Raw genomic sequence first — 27,206 nt, forward strand, 5'->3', positions numbered from 1 at the left:
AAACTAATATAGCTGCAGCTAAAAAAAATTCCACCCTTTCAGTGACTGATCCGAGTTAAAATTTAAAAGACAAGATCTACTTTTTTATCACTTAAAATTTTATTGTTTTAATTTTTAAAAAACTCAAACATGAATTTGGGGTGGATATATTAATATCACATAGCTTGGAATTCAAGACAAATATAAGAATGTATATTATTAGGTAACAGAGGGAATTTAATGAAGAAAACATTTATAAATACCTGCATCCCAAATAAGATGGCATCCACACTTTTTTTTTTTTTTTTACTGGAGATATGTGTATAAATATATGTGTGTGTATGTGTGTGTGTGTGATTGTGTATATATATATAATATATATGTATTTAAGTTTCACATATAAGGGACATATGATATTTGGCTTTCTGTGACTAGCTTATTACAGCATAATCTCCAATTACATCCATTTTGAAAATGTTGGAATTTTATTATCTTTTGTGTATGAATAATATTCCATTGTGATTATTTACCACAATTTTTCCTTTGTTCATTCATTAATAAACATCTAGGTCTATTTCAAATCTTTGCTATTGTGAATTGGGCTGCAATAAACATGAAAGTGCATCCATTTATTTGATATGCTGACTTCATTTCTCTTGGATTTTTGCTCAGAAGTAGGCTACATGGGTCATATAGTAGACCTATTTTTAGTTTTTTGAAGAACTCACTACTAATTTCCATATTAGTTGTACTAATTTGCATTCTTTTTAAAAAATTTATTTATTTATTTGAAGTCAGAGTTACATACAGAGAGAAGGAGAGGCAGAGAGAGAGATAAAGGTATTCCATCTGCTGGTTCACTCTCCAATTGGCACAACAGCTGGCGCTGTGCCAATCTGAAGCCAGGAGCCAGGAGCTTCTTCTGGGTCTCCCACATGGGTGCAGGTGCCCAAAGACTAAGGTCATCTTCTAATGCTTTCCCAGGCCATAGCAGAGAGCTGGATTTGAAGTGGAGCAGCTGGGACTTGAAACAGCTCCCTTATGGAATTCTAGCACTGCAGGCAGCAGCTTTACCAGCTTCACCACAGCACCAACCACGAACAGTGTATTAGGGTTGGCTTTTCTTCACAACCTTGTCTTGCTTTTTTTTGTCTTTTTGATAATAATCATTTGAACTTGAGTGAGATGATATTTCATGGTGACTTTTATTTCTGTTTTGTTTGATATCTAGATATACTGAGCATTTTTCATATACTTTTTGACCATTTGTATTTCTTCTTTTGGAAAATGTTGAGATCATTTGTCCATTTCTCAATTTTAATTTTGTTTTGCTGAATTTTTTGAGTTCCTTGTGTATTTAGGGTATTACTCCTTCACCATGTATATAGTCTGTAAATATTCTCCCCAATTCTGTCAACTGTCTCTTCACTCTGTTGATTTTTTTTTTTAAAAATTGAGAATCTGAGTATTTGATTGGTCAAGAAGTGAGAGGGAGACATCTCATCTGCGGGTTCACTCATCAAATGACTTCAAGAGCTGGGTCTGGGCCAGGCTGAAGCCAGGAGTCAGGAACTCCTTTCAGGTCTCACATGTGGGTGGCAAGGAGTCAAATGAGCCAACACCAGCTGCCTTCTATAATGCACATTACCAGGAAGCTTAAATAAAAAGTGGAACTGAATCCAAATCCCAAACTCATTCTATGAAGCCTGCATTGCCTTAATTCCTAAGCCAGAAAAACATAAAACAGAGAAAGAGAACTATAGATCAATATCCCTGATGAACATGGATGCAAAAACTTCAACAAAATATTAGCTAATCAAATCCAAAACATATCAGAAAGATCATTCACTCAAACCAAATGGGATTTATGCCTGGCATGCAGGGCTGGTTCAACATTCGCAAATCTATAAATGTGATACATCACATTAACAAACTGAGGAACAAAAACCATAGGGTTATTGCAATAGATGCAGAGAAAGCATTTGATAAAACACAACATCCTTTCTGATGAAAACCTTAAGCAAACTGGGTATAGAAGGAGCATTCCTTAATGCAATCAAGGCAATTAATGACAAACCCACAACCAGCATCATATTGAATTGGGAAAGTGTGGAAGTTTCTGAAACCAGGCAAAGATGCCCACTCTCACCATTGCTGTTTAATATAGTCCTGCAAGTTTTAGAGCCATTAGGCAAGAAAAAGAAATCAAAGGGATACAAGTTGGAATGGAGGAAATCAAACTATTCCTATATGCAGATGACATGATCCTACATATAAGGGATCCAAAAGACTCCACAGAGAGACTATTGAAACTCATAAAAGAGTTTGGTAAAGTGGCAAAATATAAAATCAACATGGAAAAATCAATAGCCACAATGTCATGGCTAAGAAAGAACTTTGAAGATCAGTTCTATTCACAGTAACTCAAAAAGTATTAAATGCCTTGGAATAAATTTAACCAAGGATGTCAAAGATCTCTATGATGAAAATTACAAAACACTACAGAAAGAAATATAAGAAGACATTTAAAAATGGAAAAATCTTCCATGCTCATGGATTAGAAGAATCAACGTCATCAAAATGTCTATACTACCAAAAGCAAGTTACAGATTCAATGTGATCTCAATCAAAATACCAATAACATCTACACAGATCTGGAATAAATGATGCTAAAATTTATATGGAAACACAAGAGATCCTAAATAGCCAAACAATCTTATACAACAAAATCAAGGCCAGAGGTATCACAATACCTGAGTTCAAGAAATAATATAGGGCAGTTATAATCAAAACAGTATGGTATTGGCACAAAACCAAATGTGTAGACTAACAGAACAGAACAAACTCCAGAATTCAATCCAGGCATCTACAACCAGCTTATATTTGACGAAGTAGCTAAAATCAATCCCTGGAGCAAGGGCAGTCTCTTCAACAAATGGTGCTGGGGAAATTGAATCTCCACATGCAGAAGTTTGAAATTAGACCCATACCTAACACCTTAAACAAAAATCCACTCAACATGTATCAAAGACCTGAATCTATGACCCAATACCATCAAATTACTAGGCAATATTGTGGAAACCCTGCAAGACACTGACATAGGGAAAGACTTCTTGGAAAAGGCCTCAGAAGCTCAGGCAATTGAAGTCAAAATTGACAAATGGGATTATATCAAACTGAGATGTTTCTGCACTGAAATAAAAACAGCAAAGTGAAGAGGCAACTGACAGAGTGGGAGAAAATTTTTGCAAACTACATGCTGATATAGGGTTAACATCCAGAATCTATATAGAGCTCAAGAAATGCAGCAACAAAACAATCCAGTTAAGAAATGGGCTAAAGACATCAACAGATGTTTTTCAAGAGAGGCAATTCAAATGGTCAACAGACACTTGAGAGAACGCTCAGGATAACTAGCCATCAGAAAAATGCAAATCAAAACCAAAATGAGGTTTCACCTTGCTCCAATTAGAATGGCTCTGACAGAAATCAACACATGCTGGTGAAGATGTGGGGAAAAAGGCACCCTCATCCGCTATTGGTGGGAATGTAAACTGGTACAACCACTGTGTAAGACAGTATGGAGATACCTCAGAAATCTGAATAGAGACCTATCTTGTGATCCAGCCATCCCACTCCTGGGAATTTACCAAACCTAAAGAAATCAACATCTGAAAGTTATCTGTACAGCCATGTTCATTGCAGCACAATTGACTTGACAATAGCTAAGATATGGAATCAACCCAGATGTCCATCAACTGCTGACTGGATAAAGAAATTATGGTGTATATACTGCATAGTACTACTCAGCTATAAAAAAATGAAATCCTGTCTTTTGGAAACAAACCTATGCAACTGGAAACCATTATACTTAGTTGAATAGGCCAGTCCCAAAAAGACAGATATCATATATTTTCCCTGATACGCAGTAACTTATAGAGTACATGAAATGTAATGTATTGGAGTGAAATAGACATTTTGAGATCTGATGATTATTTAACGACCCTTGTCTCTTCCATTGAGGAACAGGATTTTGTGTTTGTTTTTCTTTCCATACTATTGAACTCTTTAATTTAGTGTAGGTTTAACTATAATCATTAAGTAAACTTAAAATAGATCTTTAACAATTAAGAGTGGAATGTGAGAGGGAGGAGGAAGAAGGGTTGGATATATACAGGATATATTATATATATCCTGTATATATGAAAAACATGAAACGAAGATATCTTAAACAAAATTAAAAAACAATTCACATATTAAATACATAAAATTAGATAAAAGGGTAAATAGGAGTCAAGCTGTAAAATTGTTTACTAACAGCCCAACAATATAAAATTAATAATATAATCATATAGAAGATTTAATTGTGGCATAATTAAATACATATTTGCTAAGTGGGCTACAATATAACAAAACTACAAATAAATCTGAATCTACATTTAGTACTTTGCTCTTGGCAGTGATGTTGTAGTTCTAAATATTTTGTATGTATTTTAGTATAGAATAATGAATCTTCATTAATTTATTAATACTAAATATTCATTTTTAATTTATGTACTTTATTTACATTAATAATATACTTATAAAATTAATATTTATTTTAGAACAGAAAATACATTACTTATTGATATTGTTGGTAGCTAGAATTTTCATTGAGTTAGAAGATTTAACTGTATAGGATTGGAGGATGGTAAAGAAGTACTTCATGGTGTTAATTTTCATTAGAGATACTAAGACAAATTTATGATTTTCAAGTATATATATATTTGAGTTAATATATACATATATGTATTTTTCATGATTTTCAAATACTCCTATGTGTGTATAATAATTGATAACTGGTGTGTAAAATCTAACTTATTTATTTACAACTGCAATTGATTTCTATTCTAAGCCTGCATTCTGCCTGATAATAATAATATAATCTAAATACAGCCAAAAAGCCATTTCAAATATGCACAGTTACTTGAAAGCTGTGTGTGTTTGTCTACATGTACATGCCTATATGTAAGTGTACTTTTAGTAGAAGAATTTCTTTTTTTTTAAAGAATTATGGGGGTCAGCATTGTGGTGCAGTGGGTGAAACCCTGGCCTGCAGTACTGGCATCCCATATGGGCGCTGGTTCTAGTTCTGGCTGCTCCACTTCCGATCCTGCTCTCTGCAATGGCCTGGGAAAGCAGTGGAGGATGGCCCAAATCCTTGGGCCCCTGCACCCATGTGGGAGACCCAGAAGAAGCTCCTGGCTTTGGATTGGTGCAGCTCTGGCTGTTGCTGTCATCTGGGGAGTGAACCAGCGGATGGAAGACCTCACTCTCTGTCTCTACCTCTCTCTGTAACTCTTTCAAATAAATAAAAAAATCTTTAAAAAAGATTTATTTATTTACTTGAAAGTCAGAGTTACACAGAGAGAGAAGGAGAAGTAGAGAGGGGGAGACAGAGAGAGACAGAGAGAGAGACAGAGAGAGAGAGAGAGGTCTTCCATCTGCTGGTTTACTCCCCAGTTGACCACAACAGCCAGGATGGGATGTCAGCGCCACAGGCGGTGGCTTTACCTGCTTTGCCACAGTGCCGGCGCCAGTGGAAGAATTTCTTTAAGGGAGATAATTTGTTCTATTTTGTTCAATTCTGCATTTTTAGAGCCTGAGAGTCATGTCGTTTATCTAGTATGTGACTAATAAATACTGGTTGAATCAACAAATGGGACAGACTGTAAGGAGGGAGTCACATCAGTTAAAATTATCACACATGTGCACATAAATGTTTTTTCCCTGTTTTAGATCTCTGAAGTTCATCCTTAGACACTAAATTAGAAACTCTTTTCTATAATTCTTCTCTCTCTCTGTATTCTACTGATTTTCTCTATCACTTCATTGTGACCTCTAAATAGGACCCTTTGCCTTAACTGCATGTCTTATTTCGCTGAATAAATTTTAAGCTCTTTTAAGTCAGAATCTTTTTCCTTATTTATTTTCCTGTTGCATTTTCAAGCTCAGAGCCTGACATAGGTTCTCTTTTGTTGAGCATTTTTTTTCTCTCTCAGCTTCTCTTCTTACTCTTTCTCTGATAGTAACATCCCAATTCTTTAGAGAAGATCCTCTGTCCTACAATTTAGTGAGGAACAGCAGATAAAATAAAGTATTCCTAACTTCACCTTCCCAAGGGGGGGATGGCTGTGGAAGGCACAGGCTAACAGCTGGGCTGCACTCATCCTTGGCATCATAATTAATTGTGGAAAGACAGCCCATTGTCAAACGTCTTACAATATCAACTTAAATAAATGAGGGTCTTTTTGAAGTTGCTATGACTAGATGACTGATTTATGAATATTCCTTCACACTGTCCTTAGTTGTCAGGATAATTTATTGTATCAGCTTTTATTTTTGATTTGTAGCCTCACAAAAGAAAGGAAGTAGGCAGTGCATCCCTTTCAGTTTCCCAGTGATGGGGATCAAGAAGGTATTTAAGCTAAAGCACCCGAGACTCTGCAGTTTTCCTTTGCTCATGTGATCCACTCTCAGGTCAGGGCTTGTCCCACTTCTTTGCAACACATCTCATGTGGTTCTTGGGCACTGGGGGCCATGTGTGGCTGCCTTTGCCTGTGTGATATCATTGAACTTGCTGCTGTACTGTTCTTTGTCCTTTCTTAAAATAAAACTTCTTAGTGATGAGTGAGTCTCTTGTAGGGCATTTCACTGACAATCAGAACCTGAAACCCAGTGCTTGGGACTTGAAGCCTGAGAGCTAGGCTGAGCCAATGATACTTTCTCCTGATACTCTGACTCCTAGGTCGGTGGAACATGTTCTAAGTGGATGTGTAAATGTTCCCCTGTACAGCATCATAGCATATCTAGAATAGATATTGCTCCATGGATTTCAGAGCTGCCTTTATTTCTTTCTATTTCCAAGCTTTCCAATTGGTTTTGCTACTTTGTTATCTTTCCAGTGAGTTCATGTTTATGTAAATTAATTACAGATGGTTTCTGTTAGCTGTAAACAAATAATCATGACAAACATAGCTATGAATTAAGTTCTCAATGCATTTTTATTCTGTGGTTATTTTCTCCACGAGCTTTTATGTTTAAACCACCTCTAACCTTCATGACTTGCAACAACCACATTTTCATTTATCTTAGAATTATGCAAGTCTGTGGGTTAGGCTATGTTCAGCTGTGTGGTCCTGATATCAGTTGGATTTTTTCATGTTTCTTTTTTAAAAACACTTATTTCATATATTGTAGAGGAAGAGTAGCAGAGAGAGGGAGGGACAGAAGAGAGAACGAGATCTTGTATCTGCTATTTCACTGCCCAAATGGTTATAACAAACAGGTTTGGGCCAGACCAAAGCCAGGAGACAGCAGTATCATCTTGGTTTCCCACAAGGATGGCAGAGGCCCAACTACTTGTGCCATCTTCTGCTGCTTTCCAAGATGTGTTGGCAGGGAGCAGGAATGGAAGTAGAGCAGCCAGAACCTGAAGTGGTACTCAGAGTATGCAGACATTGCCAGTGGCAACATACACACTGCACCACAATACCAGCCCGTCTCATGTTTCTTTGGTGAGCTGAGGGTTATTTGAGTAACTTTGCTTCTGAGGGTTGGCTGACCACCTAGGAAGTTATTCTGGGCTTATTAAAATGTTGGGAATGGAAGAGAAAGAGAGTAGTATGGGCTGAACTGTGTCCGCTAGCAAATTGTTATGTTGAAGTCCTAATTCTCAATGTCTTAGGATGTGAGTGTATTTGGAGGTAGAATTTGTAAGGAGATAATTCAATGAAACTGTAGCCATTAGAGTGGGTCTTAATGTGATCTGACTGGTGTCCATATATGTTAAGGAAATTTGAATACACAGAGAAATGCAAGGTGGTGCACATACCAAGGAAACCATGTGAGGGCATAAGCAAGAAGACAACCATCTGTAAGCCAAGAAAAGGGAACCTCCTGACCTGATGACAGGGAAACTTGATGACACTTTGATCTTGGACTTCCAGCTTACTGAACTGTAAGAAAATAAATTTCAGCTGTTATAAGCACCCATTCTGTGATGGTCTGTTATGGCAGCCCTTGTAACCTGAAACAGGAATCATGAATACTGTCCGGAGCTTGGGCTTGGAATTGTCACTGCATCACTGCAGCTGCATTTTACTGATCAAATTCAATCACAAGTTCAGCCCAGCTGGGAGGTTACCTTGCAAATGGGCATGGGTACAGGGAGGGGAATAACTGTACCCTTTTTTGAAACAGTCTTTCACAGTAATTAGAATGGTAAGGAAGCATGAGAGTTGAAATAGATGTTCATGTAGGAAATGCTACCGAGTACTTCGATCTGTAGTTGAAATGCTCTATCCAAAGCGTGGATGTGTTTTGTCGGAGTGGAGTACTATGGCTGATTTTCATCCATGCCTGTGTGATGAAAATGTGCCTACCTGCTCTAAGGTGGCCCTGCTCTTTGTAATATGAGCCAGGAGTCCTTAACAAAATGATCAGAATGTGGGAGGAATTTTTTTTTCCTTTCCAGATCAAATTATATCCTTAGATCCTGTAAGGAGTTGGGATTGCCATGATTAATTAATTTTTTAGAAAGACAGTGGCAAGGTCAGAACTGTGGTGCCATGCATTAAGCCTCTACTTGAAATGCAGGCATATTGTGTTGGATTGCCAATTAGAGTCCTGGCTGCCCCACTTCTGATCCAGTTTTCTGATAATACATCTGGGAAGGCAGTGGATGATGGCCCCAGTCCCTTAGCCCCTGATATCCATGTGGGAGACCAGGAAGGAGTTCCTGGCTTGTAGCTTTGGAAGGGCCCAACTCTGGCTGTTGCAAGATTTTTGGGAATGAACCAGTGGATGGAAGATCTTTTTTCTCTTATGGTCTTCCCCTCTCCCCATGTGGCCTTTTCCTCCTCTCCCCTCCCCCCTCTCTTTCCTCTCTCTCCCTCTCTTTCTGTCACTTTGCTTTTCAAATGAATACATAATTAAAAAAAAAAAAAAAGAAAACTCCTTGCCAAACTCATTATTTCCAGGGTGGAGTGGTGGATGAGGTCAGCTAAGGCTTTTAGCTTTCTTTTCTACATACTCCAAGCCTTTCAGGTAGAGTCTATGTCTCCTGTAGTTTGAATCATTCAGAAATGGTGACAGGCTTGCAGAGAAGATGATCAAATATTGAAAGATTAGTACTGGCTTTTAGAGAGGAAAAAGTCATGATCAGTTAAGTCATACCTCATAGCACTGGGAAACTTAGAACCATCATTACTTTGGAGTACAGACTCAGGCTAGAATCAAGGATAGAGAGATTCAGGTGCCACTTTGCAGAATTAAAAAAAAAAATGGTGCATCACTTCTACTGGTATTGTTTAAATGTGTGTACACATTTATTTAGTGGGAGAAACAGATTTCATATGAATAAAAATTATAGGTGCCTTTCCTGATTCTTCTTATCCCAGTCTAGTTTCCTCCCAACAGACAAAAAGGGATGAGATCAGTGAAAGCATTAGGTGACAGTATTTACACAGGGATTTCCTGAGGGCAGACGTGGGTGGTGGCCTTGCGTGGTGCCTGCTGTCTCACTGATCACACACAGAGCTCAGAGAGCCCTGCCTGATCTTTCAAGAACCTCTTCCCCTCCTATAGCTACCAGGCTTCTGCCTTTTCTGTTCCCCCACATTCGCTGTGTGTTCTTTTTCCTGCATCAAATTTTCTAAAACTCTTTGGGGGTTTTCTATCCCTCTTCACTTTTCTAAACAAAACAGAATAGTAATTATTAATTCCAAATCCAAAGTTTTTTGTTTCTTTTTTTGTTAAATTTTACTTAAAGTATACAAATTTTATGTATACATATTTAGGAACATAATCATGCTTCCCACCCATGCTCCCACCCTTCCTCCTTCTTACTCTCCTATTCTCTCTCAGTTTTTACAATGATCTACTCTCAGTTAGTTTGCTGTATGTTCATAAGATTAACTCTACACTTAAGTAGAGTTCAACAACTAGTAAGAGGAAATAACACCTTCCTCAACAGTAGAGACAAAGGCTGAAAACAATCACTGAAGCTCAAAATGTCAATTTCACTCCTATACATTACAGTTTTGGCACTCTATTAGCTAATATAGATTAGGGAAAACATATGGTATTGTCTTCTTGGAACTGGCTTATTGCATTAAGCATAATAGTTTCCAGTTGCATTCATTTTGTTGCAAAAGACAGGCTTTCATTCTTTATATATGCTGAGTAGTATTCCATAGTGTATATATACCATATTTTCTTTATCTAGTCATAAGTTGATGGATATCTGGTTTGATTCCATAGCTTAGTTGTTGTGAATTCAACTACAATAAACATGGGGTACAGATAACTATTTTATATGCTGGTTTCATTTCATTTGTGTAAATTCTTGGTAGTGGGATTGCTGGGTCGAATGGTATATCTGTTTTCAGCTTTCTGAGGTATTTCCATGCTGTCTTTCACAATGGCTGTACTTGTTTAGCTTCCCACCAGAAGTGGATAAGGGTACCTTTCCACCCACATCCTTGCCAGCATTTCTTGTTTGTTGATTTCTGTATGAGAGCCATTATATCTGGGCTGAGGTGAGGCCTCATTGTGGATGTGATGTGCTTTTCCCTGATGGCTAATAATCCCGAGCATTTTTTCTTGTGTCTGTGGGCCATTTTAATTTCTTCTCTTGAAAAATGCCTGTTCAAGTTCTCTGCTCATTTCTTAACGGATTATTTTTTGTGTTGTTGTTGAATTTCTTGAGCTCTGTATAGATTATGGATATCAATCCTTTATCTGTTTCCCAGTTTGTAAATATTTTTCTCCCATTCTGTCATTTGCCTCTTCACTTTGCTGAGTATTTCTGTTGCAGTGCAGATGCTTCTCAACTTAACACAATCCCATTTGTCTATTTTGGCTTTGATTGCTTGTATTTCTGTGGTCTATTCCACAAAGTCTTTGCCTGCACAAATGTTTTACAGTTTTCTCAATGTACATTTAGATGTTTGATTCATTTTTGAGTTAATTTTTGCATAAAGTGTAAGGTAGGCCTCTTTTTTATACTTCTGCACACAGAGATCCAACTTTGCCAGAATCATTTGTTGAAGAGCTTGTCCTTGCTCCAGAGACTAATTTTACCTCCTTATTCAAAGATTAGTTGATTATAGATGTGTGGATTGATTTCTGTACTTTGTATCCTGTTCCATTGATCTACATGTCTATTTTTGTGCTAATACCAGGCTGTTTTGATTATAACTGCCTTGTAGTATGTCTTGAAATCTGGTATCACGATGTCTGTATTTGTGAAGATTGGTTTAGCTATTTGGGGTCTCTAGTGTTTCCATATGAATTTTAGGTTTTTTTTAGGTCTTAGAAGAATGTATTTGCTATTTTGATTAGTATTACATTACATTGAATCAGTAGTATGGACATTTTGGTAATTTTAATTCTTACAACACATGAACATAGAAGATCTTCCTTTTTTTGTGTGTGTGTCTTCTTCTATTTTTTTCTTTAATTTTTTTTCATTGTAGAGATCTTTCACCTCCTTGATTAAATTTATTCCATGATATTTAATGTTTTTGTGGCTATTGTGAATGGAATTTAACTTAGAAGTTCTTTCTCAGCCATGTTATTGTCTGTGTATACAAAGGCTATTGATTCTTGGGTGTTAATTTTATATCCTGCCACCTTACCAAAGTTTTAATAAGTTCCAGTTGTCTCTTAGTGGAGTCTTTGGTGTGTGTGTGTGTGTGTGTGTGTATGCATATATGTATATATTTATATATGTATATATGTGTGTGTGTGTGTATAATCATGTCATCTGTTAATATGGATAATTTGACTTCCTCCTTTCCAATTTGTATCCTTTTGATATTTTAATTACTTAATGGCTCTTGTGAAAATTTCCAGGACAATATTGGATAGCAATCTTGAAAGTTGGCATCTTTGGTTCTGAATCTTAGTGGAAATTCTTCCAATTTTTCCCCATTCAATAAGATGTTGTCTGTGGGTTTGTCATATTGCCTTTATTGTGTTGAGGAATTTTCATTCTATATCCAGTTTGCTTAAGGTTTTCATCATGAAAGGATATTACGTTTTATAAATGCTTTTTATGCATTTATTGGGACAACCATATGGTTTTTATTCTTTGGTTTGTTAATGTGATATATCACATTTATGGATTTCAGGCTTGTAGAGACAGAAGAAAGAATATCTGAGCTAGAAGGCAAATATTTTGAAGTGTGATGTTTCTAAACTCATTAATTAAAACAGTTTGCAAAAACATCAGAGGCTATTATATTAAGGACACAGTTTTTTACATCTGTTTTACTGGTAGAAATTCTTCCAGGTACCAAAATTCACTTCCTTTAGAAGGCAATGGAAAATTAAACTTGAAAAAATTATCATGAATTTAGAAAAATTTTAAAAAAACAATTTCTTTTTTTTTCTTTTCTTTTTTTTATTTTTTGACAGGCAGAGTGGACAGTGAGAGAGAGAGACAGAGAGAAAGGTCTTCCTTTTGCCGTTGGTTCACCCTCCAATGGCCGCCATGGCCGGTGCACCGTGCTGATCCGATGGCAGGAGCCAGGTACTTCTCCTGGTCTCCCATGGGGTGCAGGGCCCAAGGACTTGGGCCATCCTCCACTGCACTCCCTGGCCACAGCAGAGAGCTGGCCTGGAAGAGGGGCAACCGGGACAGAATCCGGCGCCCCGACTGGGATTAGAACCCGGTGTGCCGGCACCGCAGGGCGGAGGATTAGCCTAGTGAGCCGCAGTGCCGGCAGAAACAATTTCTTACATGCCATGAATAGCAGTGGGGCAATTTATATTTTTCTTTTGTGTAGAGTTGTTTTTGTGTATCCCATTCTATTTTGGCACCCCTTAGAAAATGGAGTCCTGGAGGTATTTGACCCATCCAACCTATAGCACACACCTAGTTACTGTGATGGTGGGATTGTGTACATCTGTAGGGAGTAACTGGGATATGAAGGCTTTGGTTTACAACTGTCTGCATCACAATGCTCAGCTAATCATATGTGTTAGTCTATGTTATTCTGGTGTTGAGAGCTATGGCTTGCCAACATCACCAGCATGGTTTTTACATGCTCCATAGCTGCTATAGACATAATGCTTTGGGACATTATATTTTCTTATCATAACTTGATTTGCTCACTTTTGGAAGAATTAAAAGGGCATCAACACAACTTAGTATTTCTGTTTTTTTTTAAGATTTATTTATTTGAAAGAGTTACAGGGAGAAGTAGGCACAGACACAGACACAGACACAGACACGGAGAGAGAGAGAGAGAGAGAGAGAGAGAGAGAGAGAGAGAGAGAAAGAGAGAGAGAGAGATGGAGGGAGAGGGAGAGAGAGAGATCTTCTATCCACTTGCTCACTTCCCAAATGGCTGCGATGGCTGGAGTTGAGCTGACCTGAAGTCAGGATCCAGGAGCTTATTCCAGGTCTCTCACGTGGGTACAGGGGCCCTAGTACCTTCCCGGGTACATTAGCAGGGAGTTATATTAGAAGTGGAGCAGTCAGGATGTGAATTGGTACCCATATGGGATGCCGCTGCTATGGGCTGGGGTGTTAACCTGCTGTAGCACAGCCCAGCCCCTTAGTATTTTTTTTTGTAAAGATTTAGTTATTTATTTGAAAGAGTTACACACAGAGAGAAGGAGAGGCAGAGAGAGAGAGAGAGAGGTCTACATCTACTGGTTCACTCCCCAAATGGCTGCAATGCCAGGAGCTGTGCTGATCTGAAGCCAGGAGCTTCTTCTGGGTCTCTCACATGGGTGCAGGGGCCCAAAGACTTGGGCCATCTTCTATTGCTTTCCCAGGCCATAGCAGAGAGCTAGATGGGAAGTGGAGCAGCTGGGACTTGAACCGGTGCCCATATGGGATGCCAGCACTGCAATTGGCATCTTTACCCATTATGCCTCAGCGCCGGCTCCAATATTTCTGTTTTTACAATAGCCCTCCAAAAGACATTTCATGTGAAATTTAAATTAAGTTGCTGTCTACCTCGTACAAATGTTCCTCACATGCAGAAAGCAATCACTGTACATGCACTGAACACATGGATCTACACACACACACACACACACACACACAGGAATGGGTTGCAAAGGATGTGCTAAGGGGAGTGATTTGAAGGATGCATTTTCAAATAGGTACCATATAATTATTCATCTGTTATTTCCCATCTCATTCATATGATTTGGAACATTAATAACTTTCTGTTTATCAAGGAGGGCTGTAAAAATGTAAGAGGCCAAGTGCCTCCTAACTCATCAGATTCCTTTATAACTCATTGATCCATGACAGTCACTGTGGGATCACTTCTGTGCAGAATCTTACCAGTGTCACATAGATGCGACCTGACAGCACGTACCAACAGCCAATATCATGCTGAATGGGGAAGAACTGAAAGCATTATCCTTAGGATCTGGAACAAGACAAGGATATCCACTTAAACCACTCTTATTCAATATAGTATTCAATCTAGTGCTGGAAGTTTTATCAAGAGCAATTAGGGGGAAGAAAGTTAAAGAGCATCAAAACTGGAAAACAGGATGCCAAACCACCCATGTTTATAGACGAGATGATATTATACATGGAAAAACCTAAACACTGCACCACAAAGCTGTTAGATTTGATAGATCAATTCTGTAAATTGTAGGTTACAAAAAATATACAAAAAGCAGTAAAATTAAGTTTTCTGTATGCTGATGATGAACTCACAGAAAGAGAAGTCATGAAAGAAATTCCATTCACAATAGCCACAAAAGTCATCAAATATTTAGGAACTGGCTTAAACAAATGAAAGATCTTTACAATGAAAATTTTCAAACATTGATGAAAAAATCAAGGGCACAAAAATAGATATTCCATTCTTATGGATTAGAAGACTTAATATTATTAAAATATCTATACTACCTAAAGTAATTTACAGATTCAACACAATCCATATAAAAATACCAATAACATGCTTTACAGAATTAGAAAAAGCAATCCTAAAATTCATATGGAATCACAAAAGACCCAGAATAAACAAAGCAATCCTGAATAAGAAAAAATCAAGCTGGAGGCATCACAATACCTGACTTCAAAGCATACTGTAAAGCTATAGTAATTAAAACAGGATGGCGCTGGCATGAAAACCAATACACAGGTCAACAGAACAGAAATAGAGAGCCTAAAAATGAATACACATACATATGGCCAACTGATGGAGTACAGTGAAGTAAGGATAATCTCTGCAATAAATGGTGCTGGCAAAACTGGATGTATATATGTAGAAGAATGAAATTAGATCCATTCCTCTCACCATATACAAAATCAACTCAAGATGGATTAAAAATGTAAATTTAAGACCCGAGACTACGAAATTGCTGGAAGAAAACAGGGCAAACACTCTAAGACATAAAGGGGTGATTTCTTGGACAAGACCCCCCAAAGCATAGGCAACAAAAGCAACACTAAACAAAGGAGACTATATCAAACTCAGAAGCTTTGTACGGGAGACGAAATGATCAACCACATGGAGACATCCAACAGAGTGGGAAAAATATTGGCAAACATCTATGAGAAAGAATTAATATCTGAAATACAGTGGTAACTTAAAACCTCAACAACAGAAAACCAACCAGTTCAGCTGAGAAATGGGCAAAGGGCTTCAATAGATAATTCTCAAAAGAAGAAATACAAATGGCCAACAAACAATGAAAAAATGTACAACCCCACTAGCCATTAGGGAAATGCAAATCAAAACCAAAATGAGATGTTACCTTACCTGTCAGAATGGCTAAAATCTAAAAACAGAGTAACAGATGCTTACTGGAGTTTCACTAGGTTCTGTTTGGTCTCTCCCTTATTTTGTCCTCCTAGCTTTCCCACATCAGGAATTTAGCAATTATTGTTCCCTCTTTGGATGCTGCTTACCTGGTTCTGTCTATAATTGGCTTCCCATTCTACAGATCTCACTTTGAATACTTCTCATCAGCCTTCTGAGCTCATCTATGGTGGTTCTGCGCTCCTGCTACTGCCTATTACTCTATTCCATCTCTGTTGCTTTCTTTGTAGCACTTACGTAATCTATTCCAATTTTGTTTTTATTTGTTTACTTTCATACAAGTGGCTGTCTCTGCCATCACATAACCACTTCATAGGGATGTGATCTGTGGTCTCTACTGTGCTGGCCTGAGCGATACACGGGGATCTTCATTCAGCCAGCAAGCACATGCCAGGGAGGGTGCCAGATACTGGGGATCTCAAGAAGAAGATGACAGGACCCTGGCTTCATGGGGCTCTATAGAAGGGAAGAGCATTTGCTTCCCATTTTCCATCTTGAACATTTTTTCTGTATGTTTTGTTTTTGCTGCTAGATTTAAAGCACTGGATGAAAGGATCTCAATTATCTTTGTATCTCCAGAGACTAGCATAGGCAGTGAAAATAAAATAGTGTTTTTGAAAGCACTTTGAAAGTTCTAAGGGAGCATTGTAAATATAATAACTGATTACTACTGTTATTATCCAATAAAGCAATTCTAATACTATTGCTAATGGCTGAATGAGGAGAGAGAGAGAGTTGTCTAAGAGCAAGTGAGAGAGAGAGGGGGAGAAAGAGAGCGAGTGCTTTGGGTGTGAAGGAGGCAAAGTGAGGAAAGGGATTGTAAAGCCAAATCCCATCATTCTTTAAGGACAGTTTTCAGTTGCTCACTTTCTTTCTTGGGACTTCAGAATAATTAAATAATTGTTTTCTGAGATGTTTGTAGGAAGCCGTAAATGATTCTGATGCAATTTCAGTGCCAAAAGAAGAAATTCACAAACCATAACGTCTTTGTTTATTTGAAAATGCAGCTCAGTATTTTTTCACTTTGGCATGAAATCAGGACAAATTAATTAAAAACATACATTCAGCTGCAATCATTTAATTGTCATGTTTGGGGAGAAGGCAGTTGTGTACCAGCTCCACTAATGTGAGCTGGGGAGCCTGTGAGTTTCATGCACCTGTAATTTTATTCATTATTAATGAAGATCAATATAAATAATGCATTTCCTCTTATGTTTACTAAGCCAGAGGGGCTCACAGTGCCTGAGATAATGTCCCTGCCTGAGATAAAGGAACCTCCAGCTGCTCATTAGCTGATCACTTGCAAAGAGGGAATCTGGCTACTACCAATGGATTTACAAAAATCAAATATGTCAGCTAGTGCCCAACAAATACAGTTTAATGATGAAGTGACCATTTAAAATAAAAGTTCCTCTACAGTGAGACTTGGTGCCTTTTCAGATCCAGCATAACCTCAGATAAGTTGAGTCTTCTAATTTGTACTTTGAAAAGAAAATGTGTGTGTATGTATGTGTGCATGTATGTGCCCATGCATCCATGAAGCCAATATTTAGCTATGAAGCATGAAACAAATAATTCACTGTGGAGTATAGAAATACAATGTATAAAAGGATGCAAAGTAATTCTAGAGAATAAAAAATGTATTGTCCAGGTGATAATTCACATTTGGATAAATAAAAGGGTGTTTGAGTAAAAAAAAATGCACTCTAAAATGTGCAAATTGTCTGTTTTCTATTCATTCTATATCCTTCCTGGGTGAGTTCATTCACTTCCAGAGATTCAGCCCAGATGGCGGTGTGTATAGGAAGAGGAACCTTTAGCGAAACTTTACTGGATATTCCCGATAACTGCATGCATTCAGCTGCTTCCAGACTTCGCATGCGGGTGCTCAGGCCCCTCAAACTCCGCACACTCTGACCTGAGCCCTGGCAGACCCGTCCCTTGCTGCCATCCTCCTCCTCCAATCTTCCAAAGAGCAACCAACCTTCTTTTGCTCCCTCTCTTTGTTCTTCACATTTTTTTCACTGACTCCTGTTGCTTTTTCCTTAAAGCTGTCTCTGAATCCAAGCCTCTCTTTGCTACCTCCCTTCTCCACTGCTTCCATTCAGGTCCTCAGCACTGCCATCCAGCTGGCCTGTGCTTACCCATGCTCCTGAGCTCCACTCCACCTTCCATATACTGCAGCTGAATTGCTACTCCCACCCTATGCCACACCACATGGGGCCGTCATAGCCACGTTCCTGCATACCTCTCCTGCCAGGGCTTCTCACTCTCCCAGCTCCTTGGAGCTCTTAACCATGCCCCCGTGAGACAGACCCTCTTCTACCCATCACGTCCTGTGTGTGTGCAGCTCTCTCTGCTTAGGCTTCCTTTGTTGTTTCTTCTTTATATCTCCCTAGAGCCACCTCTGAATAGACGATAGTCTTGGTACTGGTTAAGAGATGAGGTACTAGGCGTGCATAATAGACAGTGATTATGCCTCCATGTGGACCATGTGCATTGAATCTCAGGATGCCAGGGTTGAAGTTCTGGCTCCATTCTCCATTGCACCTTCTTGCAAATGTGTGTGCTGGATTCAGCAGGTGACACTTCAAGTTGTCTGAAGTTGTTGGGTCCCTGGGTTGAGTTCTGAGCTTCTGGCTGAATCCTGGCCCACTGCTCCCTGTAGTAGGCATTTAGGGGTTGAAGCAGCAGATGGGAGATCTCTGTCTCTCTGTGTCTAATAAATAAAATTCAGAATGGTGTGCTCTATAGAGACACACTGTGTTGGAATGTTCCATAGGACTCAATGTGACCTGGGAAACTCCCTTAACTTCTCCTGCTTTGGTTTCCATGTCCATAAACTTGGAAGATGAACAATAAGTAAAGTTTGATATAGCAGTTAAATGATAAAAAATATGTGAAACTCCTATCACACCATACAATGCCCTTGGCAGGCAGTCTTCCATATCCCTTAGCAGCCCACAGTAAGCATATAATGAATGTTAGTTTCTATTACCAGATTTTCTCGAGGCAGAGTTAATTCCTTTGCCTCTGGGATCTCCAAATGGTATGGCACTGGCATCTGGAAGTTTTGCTCATTTAGAAGGGTGTCCTGATTTCCTAGGAAGGTACTAGAGGTGTCTCCATGGTTAGGACAAGGACACTCACTTGTTTATTTCTTCCGTGTTTTAGGCACTGGGAATACAAAATGACCAGTCTGTTGAACAAGCCTGTGGATCTAAAAGGTGAAACCGTCTTCTTGTTCCCTCTGCTCTTTACACATGTGAGGACTCGCCCCCAGGGATGTTCTGTTCACTCAGGAGCAGCAGACATTCTCCCAGTTACCTGAGTCACAGACTCAGTGTCAGTCAGTGGAACTTCCAGTCCCACTCAAGATGAATGTGCTAAGCTTGACCTAGTGTTGTTGCTGTTCTTTCCTCCAGCCCTGCCTGGATCCAAGCCCTGGTGAGAAAAGTGTGAATAAACCATAACCCCCATTCTCAAGGAGTTCTCTGAGGTGGCAGGTGGGCAGACGCATGGTGGATTGCATTACACTGTGATAGTGCTGGGGCAGGAGTATGCTTTGGGGGCCTGGCACAGCACAGGAGCAGTGCTGAAATCCCCTGACAGGAAGAGGAAGGATTCCTCTTCCAAAGATTCCAAGTTGAAACAGAACGAAAGTTGAATCTTTCAGGACTGGTAGCACAATTCTGGGTGGAGGAAGCCCAGAGGCAGGGAAAGGATTGCAAATCTAAGTATAATTTTTCAAAGGGATCTTCTTTGCTGTAGATTCCAAGAGAATTGCTTTTGTCAATTGTGAGGGTCAAGTGTGTATGGCAGCATAATCCTAGGAATGTGATATGGTTTAGATACACACTAGATTGATATTCGATTAGCTACAGAATGGGTTGTGGATTGCATCTTTAGGGCTTTCCCATTTACAAGCTATATGATCTTGGCAAATTGTTGCTTAAAATTTTTGAGCCCTGGTTTCCTTAAGTAAAGTCAGGACTATTACTCTTCTCAAAGATTATGCATATAAGTGAGAAAATGTAAATATAAAGTCCTTTGTACTAAACATGGCACTTAGCTTGGGCTTGTTAGTGTAACTGCTGAAGCAGTCACACTCTTGTAGCTTTTACTGTATGTCTAGGATAACTTGGAGAAGAAAAAGCTATCGGACAAGGACAGGAATGACATTGCAATTACAGTCTGAGCTGGAATTAGAATGTTGTGGGAATGGAGAGACCATCTCCAGAAAGGTGGAAATGTCCTGAAAGAAATTGACTAGCTGTGTGTTTGTTGTCACTGTCAATTTTCAATTGTATTTTATTTGCTCTCTCACTGATAGTGTTTTTTGGGGCTGGCTTGGGGTCCCGGTCATCATTTTCATGGTATTTTGCATGTTCCTTTGTGCACAGTATGAGATCTTCAAGCTAAAGTTATTTCTAACAACAACAACAAAATCAAACAATTTCTACATTAAAATGTGCTGCCACCTGGGAAATTATAAACTAGAGGCAATATTACTTTATTAGCTTAGCCAATAATTGCTGAACCAAGATTGTCTCAGAAGAACACATGGTATGTGACTCTTAATTGCTTTTGATTTCTTCATCTTTTATTTAATTTGAAAGACAGGGAGAGAAAGGGACAATGAGAGAGAAACAGAGAAAGATCTCCTATCTGCTGGTTTACTCCTCAGATGCCCACAATAGCCAGGGTTGGGCTAGGCTGGAACTGGGAGCTCAGTTTGGGTCTTTCATATGGATGTCGTGGATCCTACTACTGGAGCAATCGCCTGTTGCCTTCAAGGGAGTCCATTGGCAGGAAGCTGGGATTGGGGCCAGAGCTGAGTCTTAAACCCAGGCACTCTGAAATGAGATGTTGACCTCTCCAGGATGTGTCACAACCACTATGCCAAATGCCCTCCCCTGCTTTTGATTCTTAACACAGATAATTTTGGTTTAACTAAGACATATGTTCATTTATTTGAAGTAGTCTGCTTAGAAATAGTGAAACCTCCTCGGGTGATTACTGATGTCATAAATAAGAGTGACAATTGTTAAATCAACAACGGGAGTCACTGTGCACTTACTCCCCATGTAGGATCTCTGTCCTTCATGTGTTGTACTATGCAAATTAATGGTAAAATTAGTATTCAAACAGTACTTTATACTTTGTGTATCTGTGTGGGTGCAAACTGTTGAAATCTTTAGTTAGTATAGAGTTGATCTTTGTATATGAAGATAATTGAAAATGAATCTTAATGAAGAATGGGGTGGGAGAGGGAGTAGGAGAAGAGATTGTGGGTGGGAGGGTGGTTATGGGGCAAAAAAACTGCTATAATCTAAAAGTTGTACTTTTGGAATTTCTATTTATTAAATAAAAGTTTAAAAAAAGAAATAGTGAAAGCTGCAAAGTCAATCTGAATATAGGAGACTATTCAGAAGAAATGTAGTGAAAACCATGAGAGATCAGGAATCAGAAAACCTGGGTTCTGAGCCTGTTGTGGTCCTGTTGGGTAACTGGGTAAGGAATTTGGCTTCTCTGAATCATAAACAGGGAAGATCACGTATGGCATTGGTCTGGTGCATGCCCATTTCCTGCTCTGACATCTCTGTTATCTCATTGCTTTTCATCTGTTTAAACCACTAACCCTCAACTCTTACCAATGGATATTGTTGAAGTAGATACTGTATAGGAGACAAAGCAAACTACACTTGATCCATCTAAGGGCCCTAACTGGGCCTGAGCATTAAATTGGCATAAGTTACATCAACTGAAGATAAGCATCCAAATGTATGTAGTATGAGCTTTATGTGGCACAGGCGCACTCCTACGGAAATAACAACACAAAGAAGCACTTACAGCTGGTCACTTAGATCCTAGTTGGAAAAAGGATAATAAGGTGTGAAAAGCAATTAGCTTGTATGGGGGGGTTGAAAAGATAAAAATTGTTTTAATTTTATTTATTTTAATTTTTATTTATTTGAAAGACAGATGAACAGAGACACAGAGAAATATTCCACCCACTAGTTTCCTCCTCAGATGTTGGTGACAGCTAGAGCTAGGCCAGGCCATGCTGGCACCAGGAGCCAGGACGTCCATCTGAGTCTCCCATATGGTTGGCAATGGTCCAAGTACTTCAGCTATCACCTGCTGCCTCCTAGGGTGCACATTAGCAGGAATCCAGAATTGGAAGTGGAACTTGGACTTGAAACCACACTGATGTTGCATGTGAGCATATCAAGTGACATCTTATTCATTATGTCAAATACCCACCTTATCGAAGCATTATTTTAATAAGGCCTGCATAAAATTCTTTGGTCTCAGTTTCACATCCTTGAGGATAAGAAAATTATTATTTTTGGTACAAAGAGGGTATCTCACATGGGAATATCATTGGCTGCCTTTTTAAAAAAGATTTATTTATTTGAAAGGTAGCAAGAGAGAGAGACTGACCGACTGACCGACTGACCAACCGACCATCCTCTGGTCCAATCTCCAAATGGTTGTAATGCCAGTCCTGAGCCCAAGCTGAAGCCAGGAGCCAGGAACTCCATCCCTGTCTCTTTGTGTGTCAGGGGCCCAAGAACTCAGGCCATCTTCTATTTTGCCATGTGCATGAACAGGAAGCTGTATTGGGAGTGGAGCAGCTGGGGTACTGGTGCTGTGATACAGGATGCTGAAGTTGCAGGTGGCAACTCAATCTGCAGCCCCATATGCTGGTCCATCGTCTGCTTTGAAGAAGCAGAAAATAATGCTTTTTAAAAGTAACTTGAACTCACAAGAGTGAATATGGCAAAGAAGTGCATTTTGGGGTGACAAGTTCTTAACTTCTTCAGTATGAAAGAATCTTGTAGGCAGGAGAGTTTTATGTCAATATGACTATGTGGGCATGAATGTTTGTTACTAGATTTTTTTTTTTTTTTTTTTGGACAGGCAGAGTGGACAGTGAGAGAGAGACAGAGAGAAAGTTTTTCCTTTTTGCCATTGGTTCACCCACTGATGCGGAGGCTGGTGCATCGCGCTGATCAGAAACCAGGAGCCAGGTGCTTCTCCTGGTCTCCCATGCGGGTGCAGGGCCCAAGGACTTGGACCATCCTCCACTGCACTCCTGGGTCATAGCAGAGAGCTGGCCTGGAAGAGGGGCAACCTGACCGGGACTAGAACCTGGTGTGCTGGCGCCACAAGGCGGAGGATTAGCCTATTGAGCTGTGGCGCCTGCCTGTTACTAGATTTTTCTTGTGACCTGTTTCTAAGGCAAAAGCAGAATTTCTACTAGTTATTTGATCTAAAAACTATTGTTTTTCTTAGTGAAAAGTATTTCACATAAAATAGATGATTTTGATGGGGCTGGAATTGCGGCACAGTGGGTTAAGCTGTACCTTGGGACACTGACATCCCATATCGAGTGGTGCTTCAAGTCTCATCTGCTCTGCTTTAGATTCAGCCACCTAGGGTGTACCCGGGAAGCAGCAGAAGGTGACCTGAGTCCTTGCACCCCTGCTATCCATGTGGGAGAACAGGACGGAGTTCTGGCTCATGCTGTAAGCCTGGTCCAGACCTGGCCATTGGAAACTTTTGAGAAGTAAACCAGTAGATGGAAAATCTCTCTCTATATCTCTCTCTCTCTTTCATCACTGAGCCTTTCAAACAAATAAATCTTTTAAAAATGAAATAAATAATTAAAAATGTAGTTTTGTGAACCATGAGTATTTACCAATATTGCTAATGACACCTGTAGTGTTTTGGTAGCAGAGTAGCTTGAAGCTGGATGAGGGTTTGGGATAGTGATTTGTGTTACATGTTGCTGAATCTGTTCAGCAATTAATACCATTCTTTGTACAAAATATGGTGTCAATCACTGGTATGGATTGAGCGTGATAAATAAGGCAGTATTTGTTTCTCAGTGGATGGGTGTAGTTGTATTTGATTTCTTTATACCAGTGTAAGTGAACATGTCCATATGGAAATTTAGGATTCTGTCTATAAAATGAGTGGGTGTGGGAAACTGAAGTATTTTGTAAAACATCTATGTCAATGTCACACCAAAAATGGTTTTCATCACATGTCTAGAAATATGGCCTTGTAAGCTTTAACACACAATGAGATATCTCAAACCAAATCTGTGCCTTCCATATGTATTTTCATGCTTCGAGCTTAAAGAAGAGGGAAGTGTTTTAGCTAACAGTGGTGACTGAAAACTTTGTGACATTTTAAATAATCTTGAATGGCTCACTCATTAAAAAATCTGCTTTGTTTATTTTCACCAAAATACCACAGGAGGTTGGGACACAACATTGAGTTAATTATGGGTATAGGACTTTCCAAAATAATGTTGAGTTGAAGACAGGTTGACGTTTTTGGTAATGTCATGGGTCAGAAAGGTAAGCCAATTTGGGCTCATGTAAATCCAGAAAGCAACTATTTTTTCAGAGTAAATAAGAAACAATCTCTGGAGTCACTCTGAACATCTGAACGTCACACTGGAAGGAACCTAAAGGTCATCTAGTTTAGGCTGCAGCACCTCTTGTTGGGCTGGCTGGGACTAGAATTATAAAGAGAAGACCTGGAAATAAGAACAAAGACACTCACAGAATAGCAAATCATCTAAGGGGCAGAAAATCTTCCTTTTTCCTTTCTAGATCCCTTTCCACCCTTCCCCAACCCATTCTCTGTGTTGACCATCATGTACTACCTCAGAGGGTAGTACCTACCTCCTCTGGCTTCATTCTGTGTTTGTTAAATATCACATCCTAGCAGGAGCCTGGAGGGAGGGATGGCTGTGACCTTGGAGTGTCATTACCCCACACCTCTTTCTGTGCAGTCACCTTGGTCTGACTTTGTCCCTCAACTGGACTCATAACAATCTCCCGTGGGCGATCTTCCTGTCACTCTCCTATCGTATCCCTGACCCCTGACCTCTAGAGCTCCTCCCAACCTGACAAACTGAATATTATTCTTTAGTAAATCATCTTGTTAGTAACCCCTGTTTGAATTATCTTAATTTGGCTGTGTCATCTGTTTCCTACTCACCCCCTGACTGATATGTTTGACAGAACTTGGATGTGTCTGTTCACCAGACGGTGGCATGTTGGTAGATGGTTTGGGGATATCCACCAGGAGCCTTGCAAGAGGGAGGGAGCATGGATGTCCACAATTAGCCATTCCAGAAGCTCCCCTAGCTCTTGACATTCTGTGTAGGAAACTGAAGAAAGCCTACTACATTTTGGGCTTTTCTATTACTGTGGGGCACTGGACTGCAATGCTAAAACAAGTTTGGGTCAAAGGAAGGCACTAGAGGGTGTGCTTCTGAAGAGAAGCAATGCCTCCACACACAGCGAGTCATTTTCTAACCAATTTCTTTCAAATGCCATTTCAGAGTTTTAGTACTGGGTTTTCTTCTTACCAAGTATTACTTTTATGTTAAGGGTATTTTAAATTGTAAATCGGTGCTTTCTTCCATGTGGCAATGTACAGAATACAGAGTATAATATATATTATAGTATATACTATATATAATATATAGCCTATATATTATGTGTGTATATATACATATATAGTATATATATTCTCTCTATATATGCATATATACACATATAGTATATATATACATAATATATATACATATATATAATATATATATTATACACATGGGGATGAGAGTGGACTTTGCCACTACCATGCAATAGAGATACAGCTCTCCTTAGAGTAACAGTGAACCTTTTTTAAACCAACACTAGTTATTTTTAAAAAGACAAAATATTGATAATGATGAGTGTATAGCTTTTAAGTTGTTTTTCCAGGGTATGGTTTTCTGTGGCCATGGTGACACCTGCATGTGGCTCTGGGCTCCTGCTTGGCAGGTGACACTCACCTCAGATTTGAGCACAAGGCATTGACCCTCAGGCCTCTCTATTTCCTTCCTCTCTGGGCTGCTCCCGCATCCCGCTCTGACATCAGTGAGGCCCCTCCCGCCATCTCCTGCACCTCCTGTTCATCCAGGTGAAATCCCAGCTTCCTAAAGCCTTTTCTTCTTGGCCATAGTCCAGCTCTCCAACTTCTGTTTAATCTGAGCCTCCTTCCTGTGGGGAGCAATCCGGACTAGACTAAGTTACTCGAATTAGGACTTATTCTATGCATCTGCTCTCCCACAATATGGCGCTGGGAGAGAAGTAAACAGCTTCCGCACAGCTGCCTCCAGTTCAACCAATTAACTGTAGGACTTGCTCCTGATTGGAGAGCAGCGTACTCAGCCGAGTTGGGATTGGCGGAGGAGGACTATAAAGGAGGAGAGAGACGGCATGCACCGGGAACATCTATGGGGAACATCTAAGGGAACCCGTGCAGCCCCCGAAGAAAGCCGGCCGGCGGTGTGCCGCTCCCCTGCGGAAGTGGGGAATGCGGCCAGGGGGAACTGCCCTTCCACGGAGGTGGAAGGGATAGTAGCCAACCCGGGAAGAACCAGCAGCAAACCCGGGGAGGGCCGAGCAGACGAAAGAACAGCGCAGGGTCCTGTGTCGTTCCTCCACGAAGAGGGGGAGCGACATAATGGTGCCGTGACTCGGATAGGAAACCTGACTCGGATAGAAAACCTAGGACGGATAGGAAACCTAGCTTGGATAGGAAACCTAGAACGGATAGCAAACTTAGGAGGGAAGAAACGGGAAGAACTGGGAAATTACCGGAGAGAGAGATTAGCAAACAGCCTAGGGAAAAGCCGGACGAAAAAGGAGCCGGAAGAAGCTATTGAAAGCCTAGGCATAGACTCGGATACGGACTACGGGGGGAAGCTGGGAGAAATCTCTAAGGTCGAAAGCGAAAGTGAAAGCTAGAACAAACAGACTCGGACGCGGACTGTGGGGAGAGGCCAGGAGAAATGAGGGAGGAATATCGTTGGAGGAAAGTTTGGGGAAACATACCGGGTAGAGAAAAATGTTAGGGAAATTGAAGCCGCAGGGGGCAGGCCGAGGCGGAGACGAAAGCCACTTTGGGGTTCTCAAGTTAGCCCGGGAATAGGAGGCGAAAAGTTGAAGCCAGAAGCTGAGACGTAAGCCAGATTGGGATCCGTCTGATTAGCCCGGGGAGCAAAGGACGGGAAGCCAAATCGTGGGGCGGAGACGTACGCTGGGTTGAATTCGCCAGGCTAGCCCGGGGAACTTAGATTGAATCCTAGTGGCGGAGACGCAAGCTACGCTGTGTTACTCGCGGAAGCCGCCGCGTGCAGAGAGAGCACGGGGTGTGAATAGATAGGGAACGCTGGCGTAGGCCGTGGTTCAGACGCGAAAGGGTTAAGCGTGGAGACCGCGGAGCGCGCGAACCCGAGCCGCGCAAAGCCGGGAAGCTGCGCAGATGAGAGAGGCGCGCGGGCTGAAGCGGCGCAGAGCCGGGAAC

Source organism: Oryctolagus cuniculus, chromosome 14 (assembly GCF_051225735.1).
Source record: "Oryctolagus cuniculus isolate XC-2025 breed Fujian yellow rabbit chromosome 14, ASM5122573v1, whole genome shotgun sequence".
Taxonomy (NCBI): Eukaryota; Metazoa; Chordata; class Mammalia; order Lagomorpha; family Leporidae; genus Oryctolagus; species Oryctolagus cuniculus.